General features: G+C 40.1%; 1 pseudogene; it reads left to right on the top strand.

The window, feature by feature from the left end:
• The first annotated feature begins 209 nt into the window (after nucleotides 1-209).
• LOC142425660 (large ribosomal subunit protein uL16-like) lies at nucleotides 210-900 on the top strand (annotated as a pseudogene).
• The last annotated feature ends 10837 nt before the right edge of the window (nucleotides 901-11737 follow it).

Genomic DNA, 11737 nt, shown 5'->3' on the forward strand with positions numbered 1-11737 from the left:
TCATACCATCTGGGAAAATTTAGATGACCTTTATGAGAGCAGAGAGACAAATTCCATTGAGACTAATTACCTTATTTTCAACTTTGACTTTACATGAAGTATGACTCCGGACGGTAAAGCAAATGTTTACCTTTAATGGAACTACTTTCAGATAATAATGCATTGATGCTGCTTTTTCTTCAGCGTGCTACCTGGATCCTGGCGCTGCCATGGACCGCCACCCTGCCCGGTGTTACCCTTATTGTAAGAACAAGCCCTACCCAAAGTCGCGCTTCTGTGGAGGTGTCCCTGATGCCAAGATTCGCATTTTTGACCTGGGTCGGAAGAAGGCAAAGGTGGATGAATTCCCACTGTGTGGACACATGGTGTCCGATAAGTACTAGCAGCTCTCCTCTGAAGCCCCGCATCTATGCTAACAAGTACAAGTACATGGTGAACAGTTGTGGTAAAGATGGCTTCCACATCCGAGTACGGCTCCACCCCTTCCACGTCATCCGCATCAACAAGATGTTGTCATGCGCTGGGGCTGACAGGCTTCAAACTGGGATGTGAGGTGCTTTGGGAAACCTCAAGGCACAGTGGCTAGAGTCCACATTGGCCAGGTTATCTTGTCCATCCGCACCAAGCTTCAAAACAAGGAGCATGTGATTGAGGCCTTACGCAGGGCCAAGTTCAAGTTCCCTGGGCGCCAGAAGATCCACATCTCTAAGAAGTGGGGCTTCACCAAGTTTAATGCTCTGAATTTGAGGATATGGTGGCTGAGAAGCTCCTCATCCCGGATGGTTGTGGAGTCAAATACATCCCTAACCGCGGCCCCTTGGACAAGTGGCGGGCCCTGCATTCATGAAGGCCTTGGTAGACCTGTGCTACCTCTAGTACCCACCAAATAAAAATTGAACTTCCTGATAAAAAAAAGATAATAATAATGCATTGATGCCTTGCAGACAAGTTGGGGAAAGTTTTCCTTTACTATCATTTGTGCCAGAACTCGACATTTTTATCAATCATTGCCAAGCGTACTCATCTGAAGTTTTGTACTAAAGTTAAAATAATTTACATTTTTATTGCAAGTCTTACTTTCTTAGAGAATTATTGTTATCCCAGTAGAATCTAGCATGTTCTGGAAAGAAATGGAAGGGACGACTTTGCAAGTTAGCACAATACTTTCAGATTTTTAACTGCATACCGTATAGTTCAAAAGAGGCCATGGAAAGGGTTCGGGGTCCCCATCATTCCCTTCTCTTCCCCTACACCCAAGCACAGTTCTTCAGACCAGAGGGCAATCAACTTATTTCGGAGATATCGGCTATTAGTTGGTCCCACTAGACATAGCAACTAAGGAACAAATCTAAAAGGAGTAGAAGCCTTTATTCTTAGCCATTGGAAAAGCTATGAATTTCTGAACTGAGCCTGGTGATAAAATATGGTCAACTATTTTAGGAAAATACTGCTGTTTGGGAAATATACTCTGATGATCTGATTTAAGGGAACGGTATATTTTTAAATTAAGCAAAATTTTCAAATGTGTATAATTGTTTTATAAAGGGATTACCATATTGTTTTACAAAGGGATTACCATATATATATTCGAGTATAAGATGACCTGAGTATCAGCCGAAGCACCTAATTTTTACCACAAAGCTGCATTTAAAATGTGCTGAAAATTTAGCCCAGAAGTAACAAAGCCCACATGGAAGCAGCACACCAACATGTGTGATCATGAAGGGCTGAGGGGACCAGGTTTTAAGCACCAAAGGTGCAGGTGGGGGGCGGGGATCATATCATCGTGAATGAGAGGAGCGCATGATGGGGACCCATTGCCCATCTGTAGACAGCTGGACATCCCCTGCAGAGGGGTAGTGTGGAGATGAGTCACTCAGAGTTCAGTGTAGCAATAAGGAAACTCACAACCTTCCTGTAGTTCTTAAATGCTTCCTTCCCCCAACTATCATGATCCCAATTCTACCTTGCAAACCTGGTTAGACCAGAGGATGCACAGCAGTACAGTTGGGATCTGGAAACACAGGAAATCTAGGACAGATGAACCCCTTGGGACCAACAGTGAGAGTGGCGATACCGGGAGGGAAAGGGTGTAGAAAGGGGGAACCGATCACGGGATTCTACGTAGAACCTCCTCTCTGGGGAATGGGCAACAGGAAAGTGGGTGAAGGGACACACCGGGCAGTGTAAGATAAGATAATAATTTATAAATGATTAAGGGTTCATGAGGGAGGGGGGAGTGGGTAAGGAGGGGGAGGGAAAAAAGGAAAATGAGGAGCTGATTCCAGGAACCCAAGCGGAAGGCAAATTTTGAGAATGATGAGGGCAACAAATGTATAAGTGTGCTTTACACAATTGATGTATGTATGGATTGTGATAAGAGTTGTATAAGCTCCAATACAATTATTTTTTAATATGCCAAAAAACTCAGCCTATATGCAAGTATATACAGTAATTCTTATACCTAATAACGGTTTTCACATAAAATAATTGATTTTGTTAAACACCAAGTACATAATTCAATTACCTTGATTTTCCTTTTGGAATCATTGAAGAAAGTTTAATCTTTCACAGTGGACAAGTTCTTCCAAATCTTATGATTAAATATCTCAAAATATAGTAAATGTCATTAAACATTCAAATATAATTTTCTATGGAAGTCTACCATTGGTAGTGATAACTCACCATTCTACGTAAAAAATAAGTAGGAAGATACAGGTAAGAAAGGGCTGTTAACAAGTCACCTCACATCTTCATGTTAGGAGGGATCGGGGCAGTAATAACCAGGCCCTAACTATATCACTTTCTCCATATGAATTAACAGATTTCACATGTGCCTCACTATTCCTTTTCTAATTACCCATTGAGAGGAGGCATCATCTATTTAGTGTTACAGAGAAAGAACAGGTCACAAATAAATGAAAGTCAAAGACTTGCGAACATTAACTTTCACTTGATAAAATATGCATTATCATTGTACCTGAAAAGAAACTGCCTTGAGTATAATACACTTGAAGTACGTGAAGTTTTTGTCCCTCAGAGTTCAGAGTTCCTTATCATGCAGAGAGAGATGGCTGAACTACAGAATAATAAGCTGATCTATTTGAAAGGAAATGCTGGTACATTTGATTTAATCAAAAGATTATACCATGACATATTGGTTCTTTCAGACAAGAAAAGTGACTTTTGTTTGAAATTGGACTTCAAACAAAAGTCAGACAATGGAATTCCATTATAACTAGGTCATTTCTTTCAAGCACCCACTTCTTCATCCAACAAATATTAGTTCCCCCAGTATTTATTGAACCTGACCATATACCAGGCGCTGTGAATATGCAGATAACTAGGACCCAGTCTGTCTCACCATGATGCTTAGCGGCTATGGAGAAAAAGAGAAGTAGGTAGAGTACCTCAACAGTGAGAGAGAATACACACTACCACCAAGTTGATTCTGATGCAGAGTGACCCTGTATGGGGTTTCCAAGGTTGTAAATCTCTATAGGAGCAAACAGTCTCAACTTTCTCCCAAAAGGCAGCTGATGGACTTGAAGCACTGATCTTTTGGTTAGCAGTCCCACACTTCCCTGACAGTGCCCCATAAGGTATACATCCAAGCAAGCCTTTAAGTATTGTTATGATAGAGGTGGAGCCCTGGCGGCGTACTGGGTTCTGCATTGAGATGCTAACCCCAAGGTTAACCACCAGTCTCTCCGATGGAGAAAGATGAGGCTGTCTGCTCCAGTAAAGATTCAAAATCTTGGAAACCCACAGGAGTACTTCTATACTATCCTATATATAGGGTCAATGTGAGCTGGAATCAACCTGATAATTTTAAGTTTGGTTTTCAGATGATAAAGCTGTATCTCTTTTAGCAAAGTATTGGACATGTCTTTAAAACTCTAATAGTGATGATCTCATCTTAGAAGTAAACAAAGGAAGACAAAGTGTCAGTCTACATTTGATGTTCTATGCATGTAAGTTCCCATTGAACAATAAGAAAAACCTGAAGATAAATAAAATGTTGATTACCAAACCCTATCCCCTCAGGCCACCGCTTGTCTGTCAGTTTGTCAAACTGCAGTGGCTTGTGTGTTGCTGGATGCTGGAAGCTATGTCACTGGTATTTTGATTGCCAGCAGGATCGCCCAAAGTGAACAGGTTTCGGTGGAGCTTCCAGACTAAGAACAGCCTACAAAGAAGGAACTGGCTCTCCATCCCAGTGGAAGTAGCTGCTGAAAACCTTTTACATTGAATCAAAATATTGTCATGCACTGAAGGTCTAATGAATGGAAGCAGAGCATTGCCAGAGATAAGGCCAGAGGCTGGGCCACTTGGGTAGGAGGACACTCAAAATGTGACTGTGCAGGGGCTGCCTTCTTAGAACAGAGTCACAGAGTACAAACTGTGAGAAAAGGCTTCGGGATCGTCTCTGGCTGATGGGGAACAACTCAAAATAAGAAGAAACAGCTGCAAAATATATACGAATAATCACAAGTTGGAATGTACTAAGTATAAATATAGGAAAATTGATCGGAAAAGAAATGGAACGCCTACTGATCCATATGCTAGGTGTGAGTGAGCTGACATTGACTGGTACTGGCCATCATGAATCAGAACGTCACATGGCTGACTGGGCCTGGACTGACACCACCAAGAGGAATGGAGTTGCATTCCTCGTCAAAAAGGGCATCTCAAGGTCTATCTTGAAGTACCATGCTGTCTGTGATAGCACCGTATCCATCCACCTTCAATGAAATCTAATGAATACAAGTATTATTCAGATTTATGCGCCAACCACATAAGCCAGTGATGAAGAAATTGAAGAATTCTTCAGTCTGAAATTGCAATCAAGATGCCTTGATAATTACTGGCGATTGGAATGCAAAGGTTAGAAACAAGGAGGAAGGATAGTGGTTGGAAAGTAGGCTTTTGGCGATAGAAATGAAGCTGGAGATCACATGATAGAATTTTGGAAGACCAACAAAATCTTTATAACAAATACCTTTGTTTCACCAACACAAACAATGATTATACACATGGACTTCTCCAAATGGAATACACGGAAATCAGATTGACTACATTTGTGGGGGGACACAGTGGAGAAGCTCAGTATCAGCGATTCAAGTCAGGCCTGGGTTGGTTGTGGAACACACCATCAGTTGCTTATATGTAGGTTCGGGTGGAAGCTGAAGAAAATTAAAACAAGTTCACAAGATCCAAAATGTAACCTAGACTCGATGCCACCTGAATATCAAGAACAGATTTACTGCATTAAACACTAATGGCAGAAGACCTGACATGATGTGGAAGGATGTCAAGAACATTATGTATGAAGAAAGCAAAAAGCAAAATGTCATTAAAAAGACAGGGAAGAATAAAAAGACCAAAGTGGATATCAGAAGAGATTCTAAAACGTGTTCTTCATTGTAGAGTAGCTAAAGCAAATAGAAGAAAGGATGAAGTCAAGGAGCTGAACAGAAATTGTCAAAGAGTGAATACAAAGTAAAATAATACAATGAAAACAATGTAAAATATTAGTTTTGACCCAACTGACCATGCTATCGTGAAGTTACCTGGAGTTTCTGTATTTTTATTGTTTTATACCATTACCTTATAGTTTATGCCATAACATTTTGCATTGGAAAACTGTTGAATCATTGGAATTCCATTAATAACTTGCTCCCCAAAAGCACTATTTACATAGTAGCTTGTGACTTCAATAAAAATAACTGGCTTACTTTATACAGAATTGAATTTTTAAATTGTATTTCAATTCCTACCTATATCTTAAAAAGAAGAATGATCTGGTGTTTCATCAAAGTAACCATAGTGAAGTTACACTGGTTTTAATTTATTGAATTTTGTAATTTAAACAATATAAGTATCAAGTTTTTCTTGCTGCTCTATAGCTATCATTCATATTTACCAAGATAAGAAACTGGGATGCCCATTATGCACCTCCACCACCACCCCCCATACACACACAGAAGTGATGCCTTCATAACAATGTTTTACAGCCTGTTTCAGGGTGTACCCACTGAAACTGTGGTCTTAAAAGCTTGAGAATAGCCTTTTAATCTGCAACTATTCATTTCTCCCCATCCAGAGCAAAGAAGAGTGAAATATACCAAAGACACAGGACAATAATTAGTCCAAAAGACGAACCAAACTCATTGCCATCGAGTCAATTTTGATTTGTAGTGACGCTGTAAGACAGAGTAGAACTGCCCTTGTGAATTTCTGAGACTCTAACTATTTAGGAGAGTAGAAAGCCCCATCTTTCTCCCGCGGATGGTTTGATCTGGTAATGCTTTCTGATCTCAGCCCCACTAGTAACCACTAAGCCACTCAGGCCTCCATGGACCACACAGACTCCAACCTCCATGATCTGGAGAACTGAATAGCCAGTACCTGGCTACCACTGCTGACTAATCCAAAAGAGATCACAGTAGCAGGTCCTGGATAAAGAGTACAGAAAAATGTGGAACAAAACTCAAAACACAAAGAAGAAGAAGAAGAAAAGAAAGAATCAGACTTAGCAGTCTGAAAGAGTAGCAGAGACCACAAGTCTATGGCCCTTCCACGCCTAGAACTGAACTTGCTCCCATCTGAACTTTCCATCAAACATCGACATGCGTACAAGGTGAAGACTATCACCAGAGAAGTATGCGCTCCTTAGAACAATTAACTACATGAGATCAACGGGCAGTATTTATCTAAGTTAGGAAAACATGGACACACTAAACATAGTGAGGAAGTGAGAGAGTACTGCTACCTTGTGAGGATTGCAGTCAATGTCACAAAGCAAAATATGTATGACTTGTTGAAAGGAGAATCAATTTGCTCTGTAAAGTTTGACCCAAATCATAATTAAAAAGTTAAAAAAAATTAAAGGTTTGCCTTTTAACCCTGGAACAAGAAAGCTATGGCTCACATTATTATTCAATATGATTTCCATTCTGAATTTAACATTAGAAAAAGATCAATTACAATTTTCTCAAAATGAAACTTACTTAAGAAAATTTTCAGCAATAGCAAATATTGATCCAGTATTAAGATGAAATAATTTAAAATCCATTATTTAATTTGTTCTGTCATCCATTCAATATTTAAAATATGTCTTCATGTTCCCTTAAACTCTGTCCTAGTGAAATGGAATTCCTTCTTCATTATTTTCATATAACAAAGTCTCTGTTTTGGAAATGAACTATGTCCCCCCAAAATTGTGTGTTGCCATCCCTAAACTCTGTGATTATAATTCCATTTATGAATATGTTGTCTTTGTTTTGATAGATGATACAGCATTTGTGTAGGGTGTATTTTGATTAAGAAACTGAAATACTTCCTGCATTTAAGGTTGAAATGCCCTACTGTGAGAAAAAGCAGGTAAATGGAGGTGGGTGACCTTGCTTCAAGGGCACTTAATGAATAGCGTCTCAAAATTTCCAGCTACCAAGAGGTATCTCCATCCAAAAAAACAGAATTGCGCTATGTAAAGCAGAGCTTTTGTAGCCTGAATTTTTACCGCTAGGCAGCATAGAGCAACTCACAGTGTGAGTTAGTACACCCAGTGATGTCACCTAAGAAAGTTTTTTTTTCTCTGATCATAATGAATTTTTTTGTAAAAGCAGTTTCACTCAAACCTTGTTTTTTGTGATGGCCAATTTAAGAGAACAGCATGTGACTGAAATTTTGTTTTCTGCTTGGGGAAAATGTACAGAAATTGTTGTGATGTTGAGCACAGCTTACAAGGACAACGCTATGGGAAAAACTCACGTGTATGAGTGGTTTTCTGAAAAGATTGCATAACAGTGTGTGATTAAAAAAACAAAAAAAAAGACCTGATTTTTGTTAGACTGATTTTGCCACCACAACAATGCACCTGCTCACGCAACCATCTCAGTGCACCAGTTTTTGGCAAAAAGCAGAATGCCTTTCTTGCCCCAAGCACCTGACCTCTCTCCCTGTGCGACTTCTTTTTGTTTCTGCAAATGAAGAGGGACATGAAAGGACAGCAATTTGACAATGTAGAAGAGATGAAGAAAAAAACAAATGAGGTGCTGTCAGTCACCTAAACAGATGAGTTTCAAAACATGGTTCCAAGAATGGAATCGCAGATTTGGCAAATGTATTAAGTGCAATGAAGAGTACTTTTAGGGTAGTAAGGTTGTGTTGTAAAAAATTTTAAATATGTAGCTTTGAAAACAATCCGTTTTGTCCCCTCATGTTTATTATGTTCATGAATAATGTCTTCATCTGCTCTTTCTGGAAAATGCATAAAACTAAAAGGCTAAACATTTTAAAATGTCTTTTTAACATTTAAATTAATAAGATATTATTAATAAAACACAGACTTTCAGCAGACATAAAAATCCAGGAGAAATAGAAGAAAGTGTTCCAAATCTATTAAATATAATGTGTCCCAAACATTTCAGCTAATTTAAAGAAAAAACAAAAAAGGCATAAAAGCAACCATAAATATGGCAAAAATATTACATTCCCAGTGTGTTCCTTGAATTTCATCTTTAAACAGATTCAGAATTGTTCTCTGTTGCATTAAAAGGTTTTATAACTGATATCCTAAAAGTATCAAATTGCTACCAACTTAAATTCTGTGTATTAGAATATGAAAGTCATTTGTAACAAATCCATTAATTCAAGTGCACTGCACCTGAATGCCTTGTTTTCTTCATTGTGCTATGCCCTTAACCTCCACCAGGGGCTAGATAGAAATTACATGGTTCTAAAAAAAAAGAATCTTCACTTTTTCAATAGTAATGGACATTAATACTTATCCATTGTACAAGACAATGTTGCTTACTACTGCAATGTCTAGTTTCCCCTTTAACAGATGCCCTAATTCCCCATCATGCAGTAGTTCTGTTACTGAGAGCCTTAGAGTTGATTCCACCTCACAGTGATCCCATGTGTCAGAATAGAACTGTGCGATAGAGTTTTCTAAACTATAATCTTTACGGGAACAAGTCATCACCCTGTGAGCTGCAGAGCAGATTTGAATAACCAGTCTTTCTGTGGACAGTGCAGTCTAACTATGGCGTCGCCAGGGCTCATTCACCATGTAGTTATAGAGATACTAATCCCCGTCCCTGATCCAGGAGCGTGGGAAGAGCAGCGACGCAAAACTCTAAACCAAAAACCTTTAAGCCCTAAGCAAAAAAAAAAAAAAAAGAAAAGAAAACGTTATTGATTCGGGGGTGGGTATGTAAAAAACCGTCTGAACAAGTCAGCAGGTAGCATTTTGAGGTGGGGGTGGGCGGATCCAAGCAGGAGTGATGCTCAGCACCTTTGTTGCAGGGTGGAAGGGTGTGAAGAAGGCCACGGGAAGCTCGGGCTCTAAGAGGCTGCAGGACACCATGGTGGGATGACCTGTCCGATGGGGCCAGGCCTCCACGCCTCCTGCACGGCTGCTGATTTGCACTCCCTGGAGAGGGAACGTCGGAAACCATCAGGTAAGATTTCCCTTAGAGGAAAAAGTCTTGCTGCTGAAATGTGTGTGAACTTTCTCTTTGCTGATCATTAGCATCCTTTGTGAACCCTACAATGCTGGCCCTGCACAATTGCTATTTAGTTTACCAACTCTTCCCATGTGCTCTAATGTACGTTTCTGCTTAAAGACAGGGAATTGTTTTCTTAATCTCCCGTCTGTACCGTTCCCTTTCCTAAACTGCTTGACGACTGCTCCTGAGGAAAGAGAGAATCGTGATAGTTCAGCGGGAGAATTCGCACTTTCCATGTGGGAGCTCTGAGTGTGATTTCCAGCCAGTACAGCCCCCACTTCTCTGTCAGTGGACATCTACATGTAGTTATGAGGCAAAACAAGTTTCAACTGAGCTGCCACACTAAGACAGACTAGATAAATGGCCTGATGATCCCCTTCTGAAAACTACTGCCCCATCCTGTTCCCCATGGGTTAGCATGAGCTGGGGGCCAACGCGGTGGCAACCAACAACCCGGAAAAGATGCCTTTCCTTCATATGAGACTATGACAGGCTTGGCTGTGCTCTGGGCCCTCTGCAGTGTGGTCCTCCCCCTCAAGATTTGAAGTCCCAAATTCACCTGACCACTATATCTCCTAGTGGACATTGGACACCTCCATTTTATAATCTAAGTTCCTGCTAAGTCTCTCTGACTTCTTAAATGAATGAAAATATATTTTCCCTCAACTTTCTAAAATTCTAATACCAATGTAACAATCTTACAATAAACTACCGCAGGGAAGTCTGTTGACACCCAGTTCAGGACACTCACCACCTAGCCCGGCCAGCAAGGCCAGAGAACAAAGTAGAAGAAGCCAAGAATGCCACGGAATGTCTCATGTCACAGGAAGACTTCGAGTGGAGCCCTATCCGACAGCGGCAAAAAGATCACAAAGGAGTAGTTATCCTTGACTTAAAATCCATACTCTTTGACTTGTAAAAATTCATTTACTTTAAATGAATCTGGTAGTTTAGTTGTCATGTAAAACTATATAAAAGTATATGTAAAAAAATCATATGCTTATCCCTTAAGAATGAGGCAGGGCATAAAGATTACAAATCTAGGTCATATAAGTAATTAGCTATGAATATGTACATAAAGAAAATCTTTATGCATCTTCAACTTTCTCAAATAATTTTTACAAGTATGTCAAAGAGCCATAATATGACATTGGGTAAGGATGAAAATTAACTTCAACCACGTGGAGCCATTAAGAATAAGAATGAGCATGCCGTGGAGAATTAAAGGCGATTAAAACACTTATGACTTTTTAATCTGCACAAAGCAACCTGTAACATTTTTCATCATAAAGAAACGAGGCTTCATAATATTTAAATGTTCACATAAGAATTGGGGAGAATACCTTAAATCAAAGGGAAATAAACCCTTAGCAGCATGACTGTGTGTGGCTCTATCCTTTCCACTGTACTTTTCCTGACAATCTATGTGTGCTAAGGCATGATCTTTACCCAGAAAAGATATCTGCATTCTCAATCGACATTTTTGATAAGGTGACAATGAAAGGTGGAGAGAGAGCATGGCACTTGGAGAGAATGGCTTCCTCTGTTATCAGCCACAGCCTCTGTAAGGCACCTACACACTCATTGAAGCACCTGCTCCTGGATGGACACACAGACTCTCCACATAGCTTGTAAGAATTATAATGACATTTGGAGCAGCTTATTACATGAAACTATAAACTCACACGCAATTACACTCTGATGTAGAATGGGGAATCATCACACAACATTGCTCAAACAAGGGAAAAATGCCCGTAAGGGGTAAGTTTGAGTTTAAAAAAAATCTTCATCTCAGCAAAATAAAATCTCCATAGACAGAGGGAAGTGGTTAAAAGGCTATGCTGCAGCTGCTGTCGATAGGTAGTGTCCAATCAGTTCTAACTCATAGGTCCCTTACGCACAACAAAAGAAAGCACGGCCTGGTCCTGGGTCACCCTCACAGTCATTGCTACGTCTGAGCCCATGGTACAGCCGCTGTGACTGTCCATCCCTCGGAGGGGCTTCCACGCTTGAGCTGACCCTCTACTTTATCCAGCAGGTTATCGCTTTCCAGGGGCTGGTTTCTTAGAGTCAGGCTTCGAATATTGTGCATTCTGATTATTAGCCAAGTTTTGCAGCTGTTTTTTTTCCCTTTGGGAGTCCTGGCTCCTCAGCATTTGATGGTCCTGAATGCTTTGCTCCATCTACTTCATTAAAGGCAATGGCAGGGTGAGGAGGCA

Source organism: Tenrec ecaudatus, chromosome 14 (assembly GCF_050624435.1).
Source record: "Tenrec ecaudatus isolate mTenEca1 chromosome 14, mTenEca1.hap1, whole genome shotgun sequence".
Classification (NCBI taxonomy): Eukaryota; Metazoa; Chordata; class Mammalia; order Afrosoricida; family Tenrecidae; genus Tenrec; species Tenrec ecaudatus.